This window comes from Coptis chinensis, chromosome 3 (assembly GCF_015680905.1).
Source record: "Coptis chinensis isolate HL-2020 chromosome 3, ASM1568090v1, whole genome shotgun sequence".
Classification (NCBI taxonomy): Eukaryota; Viridiplantae; Streptophyta; class Magnoliopsida; order Ranunculales; family Ranunculaceae; genus Coptis; species Coptis chinensis.
Window position 1 is genome coordinate 95,005,142 of NC_141458.1, and position 22,036 is coordinate 95,027,177.

Consider the following 22,036-nt stretch of genomic DNA (forward strand, 5'->3'; position numbering starts at 1 on the left):
CTCATAAAAGTTTTACTGCAAACTACTAACTTAGGATAGATACTCCTGTAAAATGTTTAGAATTTTTGGAACTGCCTAAGTAACCTTACTCGTCTGTTTTTCAAGAATTTATGGTTTGAAAACTGAAATGCAGCACTGTAAAGATCGTATTTGTTCACAAGGTAAAGCAATTAGGAAAATTCTGAAAATATTCCAGTAAATCAATAACATCTTAGATATTATGCCTAAAATTGTTTAGAATTTTTGAAAATTTAGAAATACCTTTACCGCAGTATTCGATCCTTTGTGATTCCATGATCTTAAAGGGGAGTTGGTCTTGGCAAGGCAAATGGGAGGCCGGATTAAAATAGTGAATTTCAAGCATGAACAGTAACGAAAATATGAGAAACAAGAAAGAAAAATTAAAAGGGTGGGTTGGTAGAGAATGGGAGATTTCCTCTTGGATTCAAGCAATTGAATTCTTGTCCTGAAAGAGTTTAAGATGGCAGTGGCGTCATTTGATAACCCGTAAAAACTCAACTAGATTAATCTAACCTTATTCTTACGGTATCAATTATTTATTTCCTACTCTCACATATAGATTTATGTAATATATAGAGTACGGAATTGTTTCACTCCTAAACTACCAAGACATAAAGAAATCAATTAATCAACACAAGAGAACAATGGTGAGAGCAATATTTATAGAGATGAATTTACACTATGAAACTAATTATATGAATTTACTTATAATAATTTAACTAAGCAATTGAATATGAATTGAATAAAATATAGAGAAGAATATGGAGAAGAGGTTAGGGGGATTTGATTTCACTTAAATAAATTCCTAATATGCTAGTGTAGATTATTGCAATCATAACCAATTAAGATTAATTGTGATCCCTAATTATTCATGGCGATCTCTGCCAACTAATAATTAGCATGTGTGGAAGTTCAATCCATTCTCATGGCGAATCAACTAACCTACTAGAGTGAACTCTTAAATGCAATAATTCTAACTAACACATCAAGCTTTCATCCAAGCTTCAAACCCCTCTAATGGAGGTTTAGCTAGAATTCATTAGACTATCATTAACATATGAATAATAAGAAAACATAATGAAGAACAATAACTTGGCTTTTATTAATCTAATGAAGAATTATCAATGATTCAATAACTAAATTAAAAACAAGGTAATAAAACTAATTAATGGAGTCTAAGCTAATTTATTTTCTAATCTAGGTCTAGCTAATAAATAATATTCATTTTTGTTTTAACAACTAATAAAATTGACAACTAACTAGATTAATCTATAAAAACTAATTTAATGAATTAAAACTAATTCTATATTATAAAACTAAATTTTTATGAACTAGAACTAGGTTTAGATCTAGATAGTTTAAGACCTAAGCTTTTGTCTTTTGATATAGAAGAGTTAGATCCCCAAATTCGTGCATGGTGAGGAGCAATGTTTTGGGCAGAAAAATCGAGCCCAAAACCTAATTTGTTGAATCCAAGACTTTCCATTCTGGTTGTGTTATTGTAGCGCAAGTTTTTACTAACTTATACTACTTTGATCGAGTCAAGATCTAAACCATTGGAAAGAGCTTTCTGAGCCGGTCATTTTGATATAAAATGGGCCCAAATCCGAGATCTAAGTCCAAAGATATGGCATTTTGAAGTTCTGTTAACTTTTCTTCAGCTTTCTAATCCGGTTTGACTTTCACTTAATAGCTTTGACTTGGGCTTTTTAAGGGCTTTTTCTCCATGAAACTGGGGCTTTCTTCATAGAACTTTCATATCAATCCCTTTATCTCTTTTTAGCACCTAATTAGTAACAAATTTATATTTATTCAACTCCAAAGCCTGAAATACTCAAAAGCACGTAATTAGTAATAAACCTATATTATTAATCACATAATTGGTCTAACAGCAATATTGTTAAGGGGTTAAAACTACAGTTTTGGGCTCTTATCAGCATCCACATACCCTTGCAAGTTCACAACACCCCTTCCATAACATAGGCATTTCTCAGTAGTACCTCTCAAATATCTCAATATCCACTTCACGGCTTCCCAATGTTGCTTGCCAGGATTAGATATAAATCGACTGACAGCTCCCACTGCTTGGGCTATATCCGGACGCATGCAAACCATGGCATACATAAGACTTCCAATGGCAGAGGCATATGGTACCTTAGCCATGAAGTTTCTTTCCTCAACAGTCTTGGGAGACTGTTCCATGGACAACTTGAAGTGGAATGCCAAAGGTGTGCAAACTGGTTTCGCACCACCCATGTTGAACCTCTTCAATACCTTCTCAACATACTCAACCTGAGACAACTCTAGAATACCTTTCTACCTATCTCTTCTGATCTTCATCCCTAGAATCTGTTTCGCTACACCCAAGTCCTTCATAGAGAACTCACTTGCCAACTTCTCTTTCAATCTCCCAATTTCTGACATATCAGAACTCGCTACTAACATATCATCAACATATTATAATAGGATGATGTAGCTGGAGTCAAACCTCTTGAAGTAGCAACGATGGTCAGTGTAGCACTTATAGTAGCCATTTCCTTACATTAAGTTATCAAACTTCCTGTACCACTGCCTAGGGGCTTGTTTCAAACCACACAAACTCTTTTCGAACTGCATACCATATTCTCTTTACCCTTCTTGATGAAACCCTCCGGTTGCTGCATGTAAATTTCCTCAACTAGGTCACCATGGAGGAAGGCAGTTTTAACATCCAACTACTCAAGATACAAATCTTCCGCTACAACAATACTCAACACTGACCGAATAGTATTCAGTTTCACCACTGGGGAGAATATCTCTGTGAAGTCAATGCCTGCTTTCTACTGAAAACCCTTGACTACTAGCCTCGCTTTATATCTCTGGGAACCATCATGTTCCTCTTTGACTCTAAACACCCATTTGTTCTGTAGAGTCTTCTTGCCCATAGGTAGTTTGGCTAACTCCCATGTTCCATTAGAGATGAGGGACTTCACCTAATCTTGCATAGCAAGCTCCCACTTGCTTGCATCACTCGCCTCCAATGCTTCATCATAGCATTGAGGATCGCCACCATCAATAAGTAGCAAATAATTCACATAGGTGGAGGGTGGATATCTCGTACTCGGTACATGTGGCCTGGATGTCTTTCTTGGGGCACGAGGTGGAGATAGACTCGGTGGTGTAGTATCCTCATTATTCTCTGAGTCATTACTACTGTTATCCTCTGACTATGGGGCTCCCACTATACCATGACTTACATCGAAGTCTTCCAACTCAACATACTCTGTGCCGCTCTCTATACCTGATTCTTTGGTTTGTGCTTCATCTCTGTCCTTGTACATCACCTTCTCATTAAACACAACATCTCTACTACGAATGATTTTCCGATTTTGATCATCTCAAAAGCGATACCCAAAATCATCACCACCATAGCCGATGAAGGTGCACTTTAGTGACTTAGCATCAAGCTTGCTTCTAGCTTGGTCATTAATGTGGACATAGGACACACAACCAAACACCTTCAAATGGGAAAGGTTCACATCCTTCCCACTCCACACTTCCTCTGGAATCTTAAAATCCAAAGGTACTGATGGTCCTCTATTGATCAGGTATGTTGTTGTGCTAACACTTTCTGCCCAGAACTGCTTGGGCAAGCCTGCTAGTGTATGCATACACCTAGCTCTCTCTGTCAGTGTTCTATTCATCCGCTATGCAACCCCATTCTGCTGAGGTGTCTCTAGCAAAGTCTTTTCCCTCTTGATGCCATTGTCAGCACAATACTTCTTAAAACCTGAATCCTCATACTCTCCACCGTTGTTGGATCTCAGCTTCTTTACTTTCAAGCTTGTCTCATTATCAACCATGGCCTTCCAAGTCTTGAACACTTCAAATACTTCTGACTTGTGTCTCAAGAAATGAACCACACCTTCCTAGTATGGTCATCAATGAAAGTCACAAAATATAACTTTCCGCCAAGTGAAGAGACATTAGCTGGCCCCCAAACATCTGTATGGATTAACTCAAGCCTTCTAGCTTTCGGAGTCTGACCCATTCTCTGAAAACTCACCCACTTCTGCTTTCCAAATATGCAGTTCTCACAGAAGTCAATTTCAGTCGACTATAACTTTGGGAGTTTACCAGAAGAGTGAAGGATTTTCATTCATTTCTCACTCATGTGACCAAGTCTGCGATGCCAAACATTCGGATCCTCTTTGTCATGTGCCACAGCAGTCGACTCACAACCATGTGCAGTTATGTAGAGAGTACCATCTTTCTTGCCATTTGCAACAACCATTGAACCCTTTGAGATCTTCCAAGTATCACCGGTGAAGACTGTAACAAATCCTTCACTTGCCAATTGCCCCTCAGAAATCAAATTCTTTCTTAAATCCGGAACGTGCCTGACGTCCCTCAATAACCATGATGAGCCATTCAACTTGACATGCACGTCACCCTTGCCGACAATGTCACAAGGTTGATCATCACCGAGAAAGACAATTCCAAGGTCACCTTCGGTGTACTTCTTAAAGAACTCTCGATGTGAGGTAGCATGGAAAGATGTGCCGGAATAAAGTACCCAAGACTCTTTCTTTTGCTCCATCGAACATATTAAGGCATCATCTACCATCTCAACAACATTAGCTTCTTGATTCTTTTTCTTGTTCTTATTAATGTTGTTGTTATTTCTTGGTACCGGGAAATTGGGACTATAGTGGTCAGGCCTACCATAGTTGTAGCATACAACTTCACTTATGTCTCGAGGTTTGTGTTTAACGCTTTGCAATCGGGGGGCTTGAGATTTCGATCTCCCCCTCCACTTTTTCTTACCACGACTCCTGTTTGAATTCCTTCCCCTACTTTCAGTGCTCAATGCCGACCCCGAAGTTGACCCCGAACATGAAGGACAATCCTGTATCCGGATTTCCTCGGTTAGTATCATACTAACAACGTGCTCAAACTTCAATTTGGTCATTCCCGCAGAGCCACTAATAGCCGCCATCGTCGCCTTCCAACTTGGAGGAAATTGTCCAAGTATTGCCAAAGCTAACACCTCATCACTAAATGTAATCTTAACCGACTCCAATTGGTCCTTAGTTTGGTTGAATTCATTTAGGTGATCCTTAAAGGAGGTCCCCTCCGACATTCTTAAACTAAATAGCTTGCTGATCAAATAGACTTTGTTTGCGGCCGAAGGTTGTTCATACATCATAGTAAGTGCCTCCATGAGAGACTTCGCCGTCTTCTCAGTCTTAATGTTGAAGGCTACCAATTTTGAAAGACTCAATCGGATTGTGGCCAAGGCCTTTCTATCTTGCATATCCTATATGCCTTGCGGAATCTCATCAGGCTTCTCACTTATCAATGTTTCCATCAAATCTTTTTGATAGAGTACGTCTTCAATTTGCATCTTCCAATAGCCGAAGTTTGTTCCGTCAAACTTCTCTATCTTGTAGCTTTCTTTTTCGGTCATCATGACTTCCACTGAACCAAAACAACGGTGGAGAACCTCTCAGAGGAATTTCTTCAAACACCTAGCTCTCCTTGCTAAAGGCGGAGTCTTTCCTCACACACCTTATTCCAATGATTCAAAACTGTGGCTCCGATACCACTTGTTGAGAGATTGCACTAGAAGGTCACACCTCAATCTAGCTACTTTCTATCCAAAATGATTTCAATTTGGAGCTCACACCAAGGAAATCACCCACCCAAGACTTTGGTAGTTATCACAACAAACTCAAACAACAAAACCACTAATTTATCATAACCCATAACAAGCAAACAATAAATAATGAAGTAAATATGCAAAGAGACACAAAGATTTAGGTGGTTCAGTAAATGTTACATATATCCACATAAGAGCCGAGTTTCCTTTATAGCAAAGATTGGAGAGTTTACAAGAGATATCAATAATCAAGAACAAGAGGCCTCACTCAAACCCTAGCTTAATAGAGCTCCCACAATGCCCAAAAATTGAATCTCTCAAAAATTGTCTCAAAATCCTATTCTATTTACTTTATATAGGTACACATAGAAAAAATGTGAGAAAATGGGCTTTGGGCCTAAACATCATAAATCAGTGAAAATTTCGGAAGGCATGAGCACGGGTCGGGCCTCGGCCAAGGCTAATCCGAGCACGGGTCACACCCAACTCTAGTAACTTTCTCACAACATGAGCGTGGGTCGCGCCTCGGCCAAGGCTAATCCGGTAGCGGTGGTCGCGCTAACTCGATAACTTTCTCACGGTATGAGGGGTGGGCCGGCCGAGCTAATCGGGCGGTCGCCCCTTCTCCAAGCTGAAAACTCGTGACCACGGCATACGGACACCAGAGCAAAGCTCGACGGTTCCACAAACCTAACAGGATATAAACCATTCGCTTTCTTATAAGACCTATCACTAATCATCCAATGCAAAATTCCATATACGATTATAGGGGTTCTTAGACTAGTAGGAGGATTACTGAATCTTGTAATAAATCTCGAGGATTTGAAGACCAAATCCTCGAGATTTATTACGAATTCAAACTGCTTACCTTCCATAGATATAAAGAGAACTCTGTAATCCTTAGCTAATGAGTTAAAGAAAAAACCACGAACACTGTAGCTTCATGTTGCGCAACCACAGATACTTGTTCTTGTGTCACTGGATTCCAAAGAAATAAACAGATTCAAAACGCAAAATCCTAAACAGAAGAAACCCATTGTAAGAACCATAGAGTACAGGCACACGATCCTTCATGTAAGGCACAATGGTTAAGTCAATCTTCAGGCTTTTATTTACTATTTTCTTAGTCACTTCATCAGTGAACTTAATACTTTTATTATTATCACCGCATCGTGAATAAATTGAAAAGTAATCAATGGAGTAGCTCGATTGAGATGCATGCCAACAAAAAATGTTGTCCTCGTTAAGGCTCAAAGTGCTTTACACGAGCGTCCACAAAGAAATACACAATCCGCAGGTAGTCTGCTAAGGATATCTGCTATTATCTCATACGGCAACTCTCTACCAACTGTTCTTAAGTGGAGTAAAGAGTTCATGAACCTGAGCGCAAAGAAACGGAAACCACGACAGGCAGGGGAGTATATCCTTATTAACTGCGATCAACAAGTAGTAGTTAATTAGTATCAAGAGCAAAATTCAATAGAATTAGTCGATATATCGTCAATATGAAGTGGCAAAAAAATAGCAAGAAATAAAAAGAAAATATTCATTCAATAGCGCAAAAGAAAATAATAGACTTTAGCATAGTACAAAATATCCCGATATATTGCGATATTTGTCGATATCTATCCAGATTTCAGAGAAAGATATATAAATATCCCGATATGTTTAGAGATATATACGACTGCAAATATCGGTGATATTTCAACCATATTTTTTATATTTGTGATATTTGGGGATATTTGGAGATATTTGGCGATATTTTGTATATGTAACAATTTTATTTAATATTTACCATTATATTTCAAATAAATATAAATAATGTATCATGATATATTAAGAAATATCTACAATATCCACGATATTTGTCGATATTTTAGATATATCCACGATATTTGCATGTGAAACAATATCAAATATCCCCAAAGAGAGAGAGAGATATCTACGATACATATCCATAAATCAGAGATCGATAAATACCCATATCCTGATATTTTGTACTATGGACTGTAGTGCATAAATCTCAATGCTTTCAAGGACGCTAGCTATATTAGGAAACATAAAGAACTAAAAATAATATGTGATTAACTACTACTTCGTACATAAATAAACAACTTTACTGATAAAAGAAAAAAAATTAATGTTGGAACATACATAACAGTTTGCAAAACCTAGGATTACCCCTTTTATTCTGACAACAGATTTCCACGACGAATATTAACAACCTATTTCTCACCTTCCACAATAATTGAAAGTTGCATCAGGTAAAAGTATGCCCCCAGGCTTTACAGACACTTACTGTAATCGCCTAACAGGCTTTAAAAATGATTGTTAGGCAGTTAAGTAGTATCTCTTATAGTTCAACTTGTATTTATTGTCAATCATGGGACCGGCTGCAGCAACTTCCTACAGAATACAAACAAGCTACCTCCAATGATTCCCAGACTTCTGTAAGCCACCTCTTCCCAGCCTATGAAGCGTAGTAAGGTCACAATACTTAAGATTCCCATTAAATTGTACATGGAATTAATTAGATGAAGTAGTTAACACCATTGGCGTTCAACTCAACTCCATGTTCCAATTTCCAAACAGACCCTTCTTGTATAAACAAGTAAACAAAGCAGATATTATATAGGAAGTAATGTACTGTAGACTTATAAGAATCAAAACATGTAAAGATGGCGAAACAATCAGATCAATAAACACGAAAACGGTAATGCCATAATAATTGTTAATCCAAATATATGACAACTTACTTGAACAAAACGACGATCAGATAAAAAACTCGGGCATCCTCCGTCTTGTGAATAAAACACAATCAAAACATATTGCGGAGTCCAAACTCTACAGATATTAGTAAGAAAACCATCACTGGAATGGGCCTCTTTTGAGCCAGATATCTAGCACACTATAACCAGATAGAATTTGGAACACCAATATACCATATTAAAAAAGAACTGGCATGGCATGGGTGGAGGCTAGGTGGAGCTATCCCGTGATTTTACCTTATGCAAGGTTAATATTTATATGCCAACGTTGTAGGTAAATTTCCGCAGACTCCCATTGACCCTAAATGTTGGCCTACAAATTCTGCCTGACATTGTTAAGTATCATGCTGATATCTCACAGTATTATGTATTTGAGTGATTGAGTCTCGGTTAGTGTATTGAGATTTCACATTACTAGTGGAGTACTTCTGCTAGATTAATACTTGTAACTTCAAATCTAAAATATTATAAGATAAGAACTTGTTTCCATGCTATAAACGTATGAGCTAAAAGGTAGAGAAGGAAGTGGCAATACACGAACTTGTAGTGTACATAGAGAAAGGTAATGAAAACATTTCTATTTTGCTCAATCCTCATTTGTCTATTATGGTATCAGAGCATCTTTTGGTCTCACGAAAAATTGATCCAAAACCGCCATTAACACATCTTCAAGGTTTCTTCACCATTAACGCATCTTTCAAGGTTTCTTCATCATTACTGTGATCAAAACTTCAACTTGAGCTAAGTATTCATCAAATTTTCAATTCATAGAATGTTTTCATTCAGATTTTAGGTCAATTCATAAAATATCTTTCTTGATTCATCACAAACAGTGTTCTTCATCAAGTATGTGATATTTTCTTGATTCAAGATCATTTTTCAATTACTTCGTTTCGATTACAAACACCATCATCATGACTTGGTCAAATTCATCATCTCAAACCATTACCTTTCACAATATAAACAACTAACTTCATCTCAATCAAATTAACAAAAGACAACTACATCTTGTGGAAATCTTTATTCATTCAAGTTTTATCTAGTTTTGATATGTTTGGTTTCATTGATGGTTCAAATGCTTGTCCTGATAAGTATATTGAAACTACTGAAGAAAATACTACCACAAGAGTGTTAAATGATAAGTTTTTGGATTGGAAAAATAGGGATTAGCAAGTATTGATATGGCTAAATGCCACTATTTCTGAATTGCTGCTTCCTTGTGTTGTTGGTGTAGCATCATCTTTCGAACTATGGTCAGTTTTAGAGAAAAGGTCGGTTTTCTGTAACAGTGACGAGGTCACATATGCTTCAGCTCAAGAACACTCTACAGAATATTAAGAAAGGCTCTCATGCTATGGTTAAGTACTTACAAATCATCGAGGAAACTTGTGATCTTTTAGCTGTCGATCTCTGGAAACATTGTTCCTGATGGTGATATTATATATTACACTCTAAAAGGCCTTCCAAATGAATACAAATCATTTGCTACCTCAGTCAGAATTCGAGAACCTCCAGTAACTTAAGATGAGTTACATAGCTTGATTCTCAGTGAAGAACTTACCATGAGTGAGGAAGTCTCAAACTTCTCTGAAGGAGATTCATCTACTCTTGCTCAAGCTTTTGCTGCTACAAGCAATTTTCAAGCTAATAGAGGAAGAGGTTCAAGTCGTGGAAGAGGTCGAGGAAGAATGTTTTACAAAGGATCTAGCTAACTATAATGGAAGTTATAATGGAGCAACTGCTTCAACTCCAATTACAATGCTTCAGGATCTGGGAACAATTACAATACTGGAGGTTCTTCCAGTTGAAGACCAATTTGCCAAATTTGTAACAGGCCTGGACACTTGGCAATTGATTGTTATCAAAGAATGAATCATGCTTTCATGGGAAGACATCCTCGCTCCAGCAAAGCGTCAGGCAATGGTTGCAAACAAAACTAATATTTCGAATGGCTTTAATGCTTAATAGTTCATATGCTACCAATGGAAACCACAGTGCCTTCAACTATGATAATAGTTGAAGTGATTTTTCATCCTTCTCGCCTTGGATAGCTGGTACTGGAGCTACTAATCATGTCACTCCACATCTTTCTAATCTCAACAACTACTTTGATTATGTTGGAGGAGAAAAGATTTCTGTTGGTAATGGTCAGGGACTTCCAATTACCCATACTGGTAATTCTACCCTACTCTCTCCATTTACTATTTTTCAACTGAAAAATATTCTTTATGTACGTACCTCAAATTTCACACAATTTATTATCAGTCCATAAATTTACTACAGATAATAATTGTTCTTTAACATTTACATCCAATTCCTTCTTTGTAAAGGACAACTTCTCCGGGAAGATTCTTTTCCAAGGACATCCTGAGAATGGACTTTATCATTTTCATCTCAAATATGCATCTGCATCATCTCCTACTGCTTTGTACACTACATTACCATCTCTTCCTTCATCTGCTGTGTTTGTTGCTAAAAGAATTTCAACGTCTCTTTGGCACCAGAGATTGGGACATACTTCTATTCAGACTTTGCATTTTGTAATAAATAAATGTTATTTACCTGTTTTGAATAAAGATATATGATGCCTGTAAGTTTTTCTGTAAGGCTTGTAAGCTTGGGAAAAGCACAAAACTTCCTTTCAAAAGTGTTATTTCTTATACCATTGCTCCTTTTTACAAATTGTTCATATTGATCTATGGGTCCTGCACCATATATATGGTTATAGATATTATGTGAGTCTTGTTGATGACTACACAAAATACACATGGATTTATCCTTTATCTACCAAATCTGAGTTTTTCAGTGTCTTTGTCTCATTTATCACTTTGGTATGGTAGAAAACTTGCTAAATTTCAAAATCAAAATCATCAGAACTGATGCAGGCCGGGGGTGAATTTTCAAGCCATGCTTTAGGAAACTTTCTGAAATCATCCAAAGGAATTTTTCATCAATACTCATGCCCACATACACCTGAGCAAAACTCTATTGTAGAAAGGAAACATCGCCATATCCTTGATCTAAGTAGAACCTTATTTGTTATGAGTAATGTACCTTTTGTAGAATGGGTTGAATTCTTCTTTACTGCTGTGTTTCTTATAAATAGACTCCCCTCAAAAGTCTTATCTAATGTCTCACCTTTTCAAAAGTTTTTTACTCAAGTTCCTGACTATGCCTTTCTTAAGTGATATGGATGTTCATGATTTCCTTGGCTAAAACCCTATACATCCAATAAACTTCAAAATAGAAACATTCATTGTGTTTTTATTGGATACAACCAACACCACAAGGGCTACAGATGTCTTGATTTGAAAACATGAATAGTTTATGTATCGAGGCATGTAGTGTTCAATGAACATGAATTTCCTTGTCAAATCACTACTACGATAACTTCTACCTTACATTCATCATCCACTCCATCTTGTTCTGTTTTTTTTTTTTTTTATATATATACTATTCCTATTACTCCATCCTCTTCTGTTTCTCAAATTCCTCAAACTCAATCTCCTTCTACTCTTTTTACCCATTCAACATCAGTCTCCTATTCAACATCAGTCTCCTATACATCCACTACACCATAACAGGCTATTTGCAACGGCAAAAAAGAGTTGCTAATAATTTTCGCAACGCTTTAAGCGTTGCAAATATGGCGTCGGTAAAGTGTTGGAAATATTTGCAACGCTTTAAAAGTGTTGCAAACATTTTTCCAATGCTTAAAAGCGTTACAAAGCGAGAAATTTCCATGCTTAAAAAGCGTTGTAAACGTAAATTTTCAACGCTAAAAGCGTTTAACTTTCCAACGCTTATTATAACTATTGCGTATACATATTTAAAACCTTTGCAACGCTTTTTAAGCGTTGGTAATTTGTTAAAATTTTTACCAACGGTTTTTAACTGTTGCAAAGTTGTTAGTTAATTTTTAAAAAAATAATTTAAAATTCGTTTGTAACGGTTATAAACCGTTGCTGATGGGTTGCTAATAAAAAAAATATAATTTCTCATATTCCGCTGCTTTATTTCCATATCCATAGGCCCAAACCTAAATTACATTAGAAACACATATTTAAATGAAGATTTATTGAATTAAGGAGGGAAAAACTTGAAAATTATTTCTATTTCAAAATGATAATCAAAAAAAGTAAAGCACTGACATGGTTGAGCATCCACCGGCCCTTCTTATAATGTGACGAGCGGCAAAACAAAACCAAAATTACCCCAAGCCATTGAGTCCCTTGGATTCTCGATTACTTCAGTTCACCATTTTGATGTGCAAACTTACTAAGCAATGAAGTAATGAAATCGGATGGAGTAATTCCATCACTTTGTTTTGTGATTTTGACGAAGCTACAATGGTGTTGGCAATATCTAACAAAGCTTCGGCATCGCAACTTGTTCCTGGGATTCCGAACCGAACCAAAAAAGCAAAGAGAGAACATATAAGTGGAAGAAAAAGCGCGGTGTTTTCTCCATATTATATTCATAAGCAATATCGAGTGTGGTCATACATACGCTAAAACATCATAGTGTTTTACTAAGCTTAATAAAGTCCTACTTACGTTGTACTTCAAGACAAGCGGGTGCCAGGAGCATTGTAACAATAAAATCAAGTATGCTAGGTACATCAAAATCTGTAACTAATTCAATGATACATTTTTGTTTTATATTGCAAGCTAGCCACTGAAATCAAACTAGATAAGCTATCATGCCCAAATGTAGACATAATAATAAAAACAAGAGGGGGAAAAGTACCTTGACTATGTAGGCTTTCGACTTGGTCGATAACAGATTTGAACTTATCACCCTCAGCAGAAATATTCTCTCTCTCATCTGAAAAAATGGTGAAATACACAAAATTAAACACCCTTAATATAATATAATATATAAAAAATATATATAAAAAAAAAGATTAACACATATAATAAGGTACCTATTGTCGATATTTTAGATATATCCACGATATTTGCATGTGAAACAATATCAAATATTCCCAAAGAGAGAGAGATATCTACGATACATATCCATAAATCAGAGATCGATAAATACCCATATCCTGATATTTTGTACTATGGACTGTAGTGCATAAATCTCAATGCTTTCAAGGACGCTAGCTATATTAGGAAACATAAAGAACTAAAAAAATAATAATATGTGATTAACTACTGCTTCGTACATAAATAAACAACTTTACTGATAAAAGAAAAAAAAATTAATGTTGGAACATACATAACAGTTTGCAAAACCTAGGATTACCCCTTTTATTCTGACAACAGATTTCCACGACGAATATTAACAACCTATTTCTCACCTTCCACAATAATTGAAAGTTGCATCAGGTAAAGGTATGTCCCCAGGCTTTACAAACACTTACGGTAATCGCCTAACAGGCTTTAAAAATGATTGCTAGGCAGTTAAGTAGTATCTCTCATAGTTCTACTTGTATTTATTGTCAATCTTGGGACCGGCTGCAGCAACTTCTTACAGAATACAAACAAGCTACCTCCAATGATTCCCAGACTTCTGTAAGCCACCTCTTCCCAGCCTATGAAACGTAGTAAGGTCACAATACTTACTTAAGATTCCCATTAAATTGTACATGGAATTAATTAGATGAAGTAGTTAACACCATTGGCGTTCAACTCAACTCCATGTTCCAATTTCCAAACAGACCCTTCTTGTATAAACAAGTAAACAAAGCAGATATTGTATAGGAAGTAATGTACTGTAGACTTATAAGAATCAAAACATGTAAAGATGGCGAAACAATCAGATCAGTAAACACGAAAACGGTAATGCCATAATAATTGTTAATCCAAATATATGACAACTTACTTGAACAAAACGACGATCAGATACAAAACTCGGGCGTCCTCCGTCTTGTGAATAAAACACAATCAAAACATATTGCGGAGTCCAAACTCTACAGATATTAGTAAGAAAACCATAACTGGAATGGGCCTCTTTTGAGCCAGATATCTAGCCCACACTATAACCAGATAGAATTTGGAACACCAATATACCATATTAAAAAAGAACTGGCATGGCATGGGTGGAGGCTAGGTGGAGCTATCCCGTGATTTTACCTTATGCAAGGTTAATATTTATATGCCAACGTTGTAGGTAAATTTCCGCAGACTCCCATTGACCCTAAATGTTGGCCTACAAATTCTGCCTGACATTGTTAAGTATCATGCTGATATCTCACAGTATTATGTATTTGAGTGATTGAGTCTCGGTTAGTGTATTGAGATTTCACATTACTAGTGGAGTACTTCTGCTAGATTAATACTTGTAACTTCAAATCTAAAATATTATAAGATAAGAACTTGTTTCCATGCTATAAACGTATGAGCTAAAAGGTAGAAAAGGAAGTGGCAATACACGAGCTTGTAGTGTACATAGAGAAAGGTAATGAAAACATTTCTATTTTGCTCAATCCTCATTTGTCTATTATGGTATCAGAGCATCTTTTGGTCTCACGAAAAATTGATCCAAAACCGCCATTAACACATCTTCAAGGTTTCTTCACCATTAACGCATCTTTCAAGGTTTCTTCATCATTACTGTGATCAAAACTTCAACTTGAGCTAAGTATTCATCAAATTTTCAATTCATAGAATGTTTTCATTCAGATTTTAGGTCAATTCATAAAATATCTTTCTTGATTCATCACAAACAGTGTTCTTCATCAAGTATGTGATATTTTCTTGATTCAAGATCATTTTTCAATTACTTCGTTTCGATTACAAACACCATCATCATGACTTGGTCAAATTCATCATCTCAAACCATTACCTTTCACAATATAAACAACTAACTTCATCTCAATCAAATTAACAAAAGACAACTACATCTTGTGGAAATCTTTATTCATTCAAGTTTTATCTAGTTTTGATATGTTTGGTTTCATTGATGGTTCAAATGCTTGTCCTGATAAGTATATTGAAACTACTGAAGAAAATACTACCACAAGAGTGTTAAATGATAAGTTTTTGGATTGGAAAAATAGGGATTAGCAAGTATTGATATGGCTAAATGCCACTATTTCTGAATTGCTGCTTCCTTGTGTTGTTGGTGTAGCATCATCTTTCGAACTATGGTCAGTTTTAGAGAAAAGGTCGGTTTTCTGTAACAGTGACGAGGTCACATATGCTTCAGCTCAAGAACACTCTACAGAATATTAAGAAAGGCTCTCATGCTATGGTTAAGTACTTACAAATCATCGAGGAAACTTGTGATCTTTTAGCTGTCGATGTCTGGAAACATTGTTCCTGATGGTGATATTATATATTACACTCTAAAAGGCCTTCCAAATGAATACAAATCATTTGCTACCTCAGTCAGAATTCGAGAACCTCCAGTAACTTAAGATGAGTTACATAGCTTGATTCTCAGTGAAGAACTTACCATGAGTGAGGAAGTCTCAAACTTCTCTGAAGGAGATTCATCTACTCTTGCTCAAGCTTTTGCTGCTACAAGCAATTTTCAAGCTAATAGAGGAAGAGGTTCAAGTCGTGGAAGAGGTCGAGGAAGAATGTTTTACAAAGGATCTAGCTAACTATAATGGAAGTTATAATGGAGCAACTGCTTCAACTCCAATTACAATGCTTCAGGATCTGGGAACAATTACAATACTGGAGGTTCTTCCAGTTGAAGACCAATTTGCCAAATTTGTGACAGGCCTGGACACTTGGCAATTGATTGTTATCAAAGAATGAATCATGCTTTCATGGGAAGACATCCTCGCTCCAGCAAAGCGTCAGGCAATGGTTGCAAACAAAACTAATATTTCGAATGGCTTTAATGCTTAATAGTTCATATGCTACCAATGGAAACCACAGTGCCTTCCAACTATGATAATAGTTGAAGTGATTTTTCATCCTTCTCACCTTGGATAGCTGGTACTGGAGCTACTAATCATGTCACTCCACATCTTTCTAATCTCAACAACTACTTTGATTATGATGGAGGAGAAAAGATTTCTGTTGGTAATGGTCAGGGACTTCCAATTACCCATACTGGTAATTCTACCCTACTCTCTCCATTTACTATTTTTCAACTGAAAAATATTCTTTATGTACGTACCTCAAATTTCACACAATTTATTATCAGTCCATAAATTTACTACAGATAATAATTGTTCTTTAACATTTACATCCAATTCCTTCTTTGTAAAGGACAACTTCTCCGGGAAGATTCTTTTCCAAGGACATCCTGAGAATGGACTTTATCATTTTCATCTCAAATATGCATCTGCATCATCTCCTACTGCTTTGTACACTACATTACCACTCTTCCTTCATCTGCTGTGTTTGTTGCTAAAAGAATTTCAACGTCTCTTTGGCACCAGAGATTGGGACATCCTTCTATTCAGACTTTGCATTTTGTAATAAATAAATGTTATTTACCTGTTTTGAATAAAGATATATGATGCCTGTAAGTTTTTCTGTAAGGCTTGTAAGGTTGGGAAAAGCACAAAACTTCCTTTCAAAAGTGTTATTTCTTATACCATTGCTCCTTTTTACAAATTGTTCATATTGATCTATGGGTCCTGCACCATGTTACTTTATATATGGTTATAGATATTATGTGAGTCTTGTTGATGACTACACAAAATACACATGGATTTATCCTTTATCTACCAAATCTGAGTTTTTCAGTGTCTTTGTCTCATTTATCACTTTGGTATGGTAGAAAACTTGCTAAATTTCAAAATCAAAATCATCAGAACTGATGCAGGCCGGGGGTGAATTCTCAAGCCATGCTTTAGGAAACTTTCTGAAATCATCCAAAGGAATTTTTCATCAATACTCATGCCCACATACACCTGAGCAAAACTCTATTGTAGAAAGGAAACATCGCCATATCCTTGATCTAAGTAGAACCTTATTTGTTATGAGTAATGTACCTTTTGTAGACTGGGTTGAATTCTTCTTTACTGCTGTGTTTCTTATAAATAGACTCCCCTCAAAAGTCTTATCTAATGTCTCACCTTTTCAAAAGTTTTTTACTCAAGTTCCTGACTATGCCTTTCTTAAGTGATATGGATGTTCATGCTTTCCTTGGCTAAAACCCTATACATCCAATAAACTTCAAAATAGAAACATTCATTGTGTTTTTATTGGATACAACCAACACCCCAAGGGCTACAGATGTCTTGATTTGAAAACATGAATAGTTTATGTATCGAGGCATGTAGTGTTCAATGAACATGAATTTCCTTGTCAAATCACTACTACGATAACTTCTACCTTACATTCATCATCCACTCCATCTTGTTCTGTTCCTTTTTTTTTTTTTTTTTATATATACTATTCCTATTACTCCATCCTCTTCTGTTTCTCAAATTCCTCAAACTCAATCTCCTTCTACTCTTTTTACCCATTCAACATCAGTCTCCTATTCAACATCAGTCTCCTATACATCCACTACACCATAACAGGGCTATTTGCAACGGGCAAAAAGCTTAATAAAAAGAGCTTTTGTTGCAAAATGGCGTCGGTAAAGTTTGGAAATATTTGCAACGCTTAAAAGCATTGCAAACAGAAATTTCCAATGCTTAAAAGTGTTGGAGAAATTTCAATGCTTAAAAGCGTTGCAAAGCGAAATTTTCAGCGCAAAAAGCGTTGCAAAGCTTAACTTTCCAACGCTTATTATAACCATTGCGATATACATATTTAAAACCTTTTGCAACGCTTTTAAGCGTTGGTAATTTGTTAAAATTTTTACCAACGGTTTTAACTGTTGCCAAAGTTGTTAGTTAATTTTAAAAAAAATAATTTAAAATTCGTTTGTAACGGTTATAAACCGTTGGCGATGGGTTGCTAATAAAAAAATATAATTTCTCATATTCATTTGCTTTATTTCCATATCCATAGGCCCAAACCTAAATTACATTAGAAACACATATTTAAATGAAGATTTATTGAATTAAGGAGGGAAAAACTTGAAAATTATTTCTATTTCAAAATGATAATAAAAAAAAGTAAAGTTAATCGACATGGTTGAGCATCCACCGCCCTTCTTATAATGTGATGAGGCAACCAAAACCAAAATTACCCCAAGCCATTGAGTCCCTTGGATTCTCGATTCTTTCAGTTCACCATTTTGATGTGCAAACTTACTAAGCAATGAAGTAATGAAATCGGATGGAGTAATTCCATCATCGTTTTGTGATTTGATGAAGCTACAATGGTGTTGGCAATATCTAACAAAGCTTCGCATCGCAACTTGTTCCCAGGATTACGAACCGAACCCAAAAAGCAAAGAGAGAACATATAAGTGGAAGAAAAAGCGGTGTTTTCTCCATATTATATTCATAAGCAATATCGAGTGTGGTCATACATACGCTAAAACATCATAGTGTTTTACTAAGCTTAATAAAGTCCTACTTACGTTGTAATTTCAAGACAAGCGGGTGCCGGGAGCATTGTAACAATAAAATCAAGTATGCTAGGTACATCAAAATCAGAACTAATTCAATGATACATTTTGTTTTATATTGCAAGCTAGCCACCTTGAAATCAAACTAGATAAGCTATCATGCCCAAATGTAGACATAATAATAAAACAAGAGGGGAAAAGTACCTTGACTATGTAGGCTTTCGACTTGGTCGATACTTGATTTGAACTTATCACCCTCAAGCCAGAAATATTCTCTCTCTCATCTGAAAAAATGGTGAAATACACAAAATTAAACACCCTTAATATAATATAATATATAAAAAATATATATAAAAAAAAAGATTAACACATATAATAAGGTACCTCTGGCACCTAACCAAACTTCGGTCATCGGGCAATTGAAAATGACTAATCTTGGTGATCCTTACAAGTTACAACGCAAGTAAAAAGACTTTTCAAGTTTTTAGTGAGATTTGGTTCCTTCTCTAGTTGGAAATATAACAATTCACTCACCATAAATCAACAAATGAAACCCGCTTGTAAACTATAGATATAATTATAAAAAAACACCTAATTTGTGACACTCTAATCATAGATTACAAAGAGACCAGAAAAGCAAGAACCCAAATAACCTGAGATGGTCAAGTAGATGAATAACATAGAAAATTTTATATCGTTAGGCATACTTGCCTTTGGTAAACTCTCGCATTTAGATTCAATCAACCACCTACAATATTAAGTTAAGAGCGGTTAAATCCTAATATTTAGAGGCCGGAAAAATAGAAAATAAACATAAAAATGATGTATAGATGTCTTTATTAGTCATCCATATGCTCAAAATCCATTTTAAGACTGCATATTTGAAGCAAACGAAGAAGCTAGTACCTATAATCAAACGATGGAAATAGCCAATGTAAGGTATTCACTATGAATTCCACGGTTGCATAATCAATCGAACTTTTCCGGTTATTTTGTGGTTCAATAGCTTTACGATACGGGACATAGTTCCTTCCATTTATCTCCTTTTCCTTCAAACTCATAAAGCTTTGAGCTCCTATAAGTCAATAACCAAAAAGACATGCATAAGATAGAATGTCTTGAAAATCATCTAAATTTTAAAGTCAAGGAATTAAACAAGGTGATCATAGCTTAGCTTACATTTGGAGAGCACACATCTTCATCTTCTTCACAAGTTATTATCGTTCTACTTCACTCTGCATTTTCAACCCTACTATCCAAAAGCTTCATTTGTTCTTCCGGTTGTATGGCAAACATCATTGCCATCCCCGTCCTCAATGTCTGGCGACTTCGTTAAATGTTTGCATAAAGGTATCTCGATCACGAAAGAAAATGCTTTGGTGTCGAGATCGATAAGAAGGTAAGACTAAAAGTTTGATACGAAAGAACTAGGTTTTGTGAAATTCAAAACAACTTATGATAGGTCTTGTAATTTCACCAAAGATCAATAAGAAGGTAAGACTAAAAGTTTGATAGGAGCTTGATCATAACCAGAAAATTGTCATGGAGGAGTCAACTTCAATGACTATAGAGTTCCTTTGTGCCCGGATTCTTGTTAGAAAGATCCATCTCGAGAACCGCAAGGCGAGTGATGAATTAGCTAAAAGGGTAGTGGAACGACTAACATAGGTATCTCAACAAAGAAAGAAAGCCGAGAAGGCTCACTGGCGAGGTGTTGGCAATTTTGGAGAGCAATGGGATAAGTGACATATCCGAGGTAAATGCTCAAAGGGAATGGGAAGATAAGTTGAGGAGGAATAATTGCTATACTCGAGTCCCGTGAACATGGGAACCCGGTCGGATATTACGGAAGAACGAGATGAGACCGGGCTGAAACTTCAGATGTCGGTGATACCATTCCTTCCCTTAATCAAGTAGGTAAGTCGGGGTTGGAAGAGGATTGCAAGAACAAAGACGCAATGAGCAAATCTTTTTCTAATAAACAATAGAATTTTTCTAATCATGACAACAGAATTTTGCAGAGGAAGCAATGATTACATCATTTCAAGGTGATCAATCAACCACGAGAAGAGTTCTCACGAATTTTCATTCCCATGCCAAGAAAATCTACAAGCTAGGACAAATGAAAAAGGAAGACATGGTCGAGAACGATTCAAAGATCGTTATGGATCCTCCCGAGAATAAGGCAAAGACCGTTTGCTTCGTCGAGAAAACTATGTCATAAGTTGTCAATAGGATATCAAAAGGCAAAGCCGGTTTGTTGTTCACGCAACACATCCAAACCGAACCCATAATTGCACTAGTTTAGATAATGAGTGATAAGATTGTGAATTCTTGAGACAAAAAAATTGTATATAAGAAGTCTAGGTAAACAATAGTATCATCAATATTTGACATTTAAGAGTTTCAATGAACATAGTCATAGTCGGACAATCAGTATTTTTCCCATCAAATGCTTACATGAGATGTCGAGGAGTGTATCTTAACATGTTCAAATAACATCTTTGCATAAAACCACGCCCGGATTTGTTTGTGGCCAATATACCTAAGTAGTCTAAGTTGTGGACAAAACTTGGCCACCTCTGACACCCAACCATCAATCACACTCAGAGGACACATCCATGGTAAACATGGCCATTGCTTATAGTACAAGAAATCAAGGTGAGATATCCATCAATCATGTTATCTTATCTTTCACGCCCCACAACAACATTTGTAAATTTATTTCATGCATACAACAACTTTTAATCAGTTTCCCAATTCTTAGACATAAACCTCGCTGATATATATATATTCAATTCTATTTTCTATTTATTCTTGGCACTGATAGTGGCCAACTCTATGAGATTGCTATTGACGAGAAGGATAAGAAAGAGAAGTATGTCAAGTTTTTGTTTGAGCTAACTGAACTCCCGGAAGCATTCATGGATTTGCAATTTACACGAAACAAACTATACTACATTTCGTGTCAGGCACATCTTTTTGTTAATTAACTTCAATACTCCATTGCCTAAAAACCGAATTCAAGTTCTAGTTATCAGCATCAAGAACCAGTAACATAAACAAGAATCAAATCAAAGAAAAGCATTACTTAAATTCACCTATTCTACAAAAATAAACCTCCTATTAGGATCACGAACCAACGAATCCACCAAAGAATCCAATGTATTCCTAACACAAGCACCCTACACAAAAAACACAAAACCAAATTTAAAAAAATTCATGT

At 36.0% G+C, this 22,036-nt stretch overlaps 2 long non-coding RNA genes across 3 annotated transcripts; both read left to right on the forward strand.

Annotated features, from left to right (window-relative positions):
- Nucleotides 1-8,738: 8,738 nt before the first annotated feature.
- Nucleotides 8,739-11,112, forward strand: LOC147511814 (uncharacterized). Of its 2 annotated transcripts, XR_015219508.1 has the most exons (3): nt 8,739-8,992; nt 9,665-10,604; nt 10,761-11,112. It is a non-coding gene; the product is annotated as an uncharacterized LOC147511814 (long non-coding RNA). The 2 variants fall into 2 exon arrangements; XR_015219507.1 differs by lacking the exon at nt 8,739-8,992 and having other exon boundaries at nt 9,002-10,604.
- A 3,732-nt stretch (nt 11,113-14,844) lies between these two features.
- Nucleotides 14,845-17,073, forward strand: LOC147511815 (uncharacterized). The gene is made up of 2 exons (XR_015219509.1): nt 14,845-16,448; nt 16,605-17,073. It is a non-coding gene; the product is annotated as an uncharacterized LOC147511815 (long non-coding RNA).
- The last annotated feature ends 4,963 nt before the right edge of the window (nt 17,074-22,036 follow it).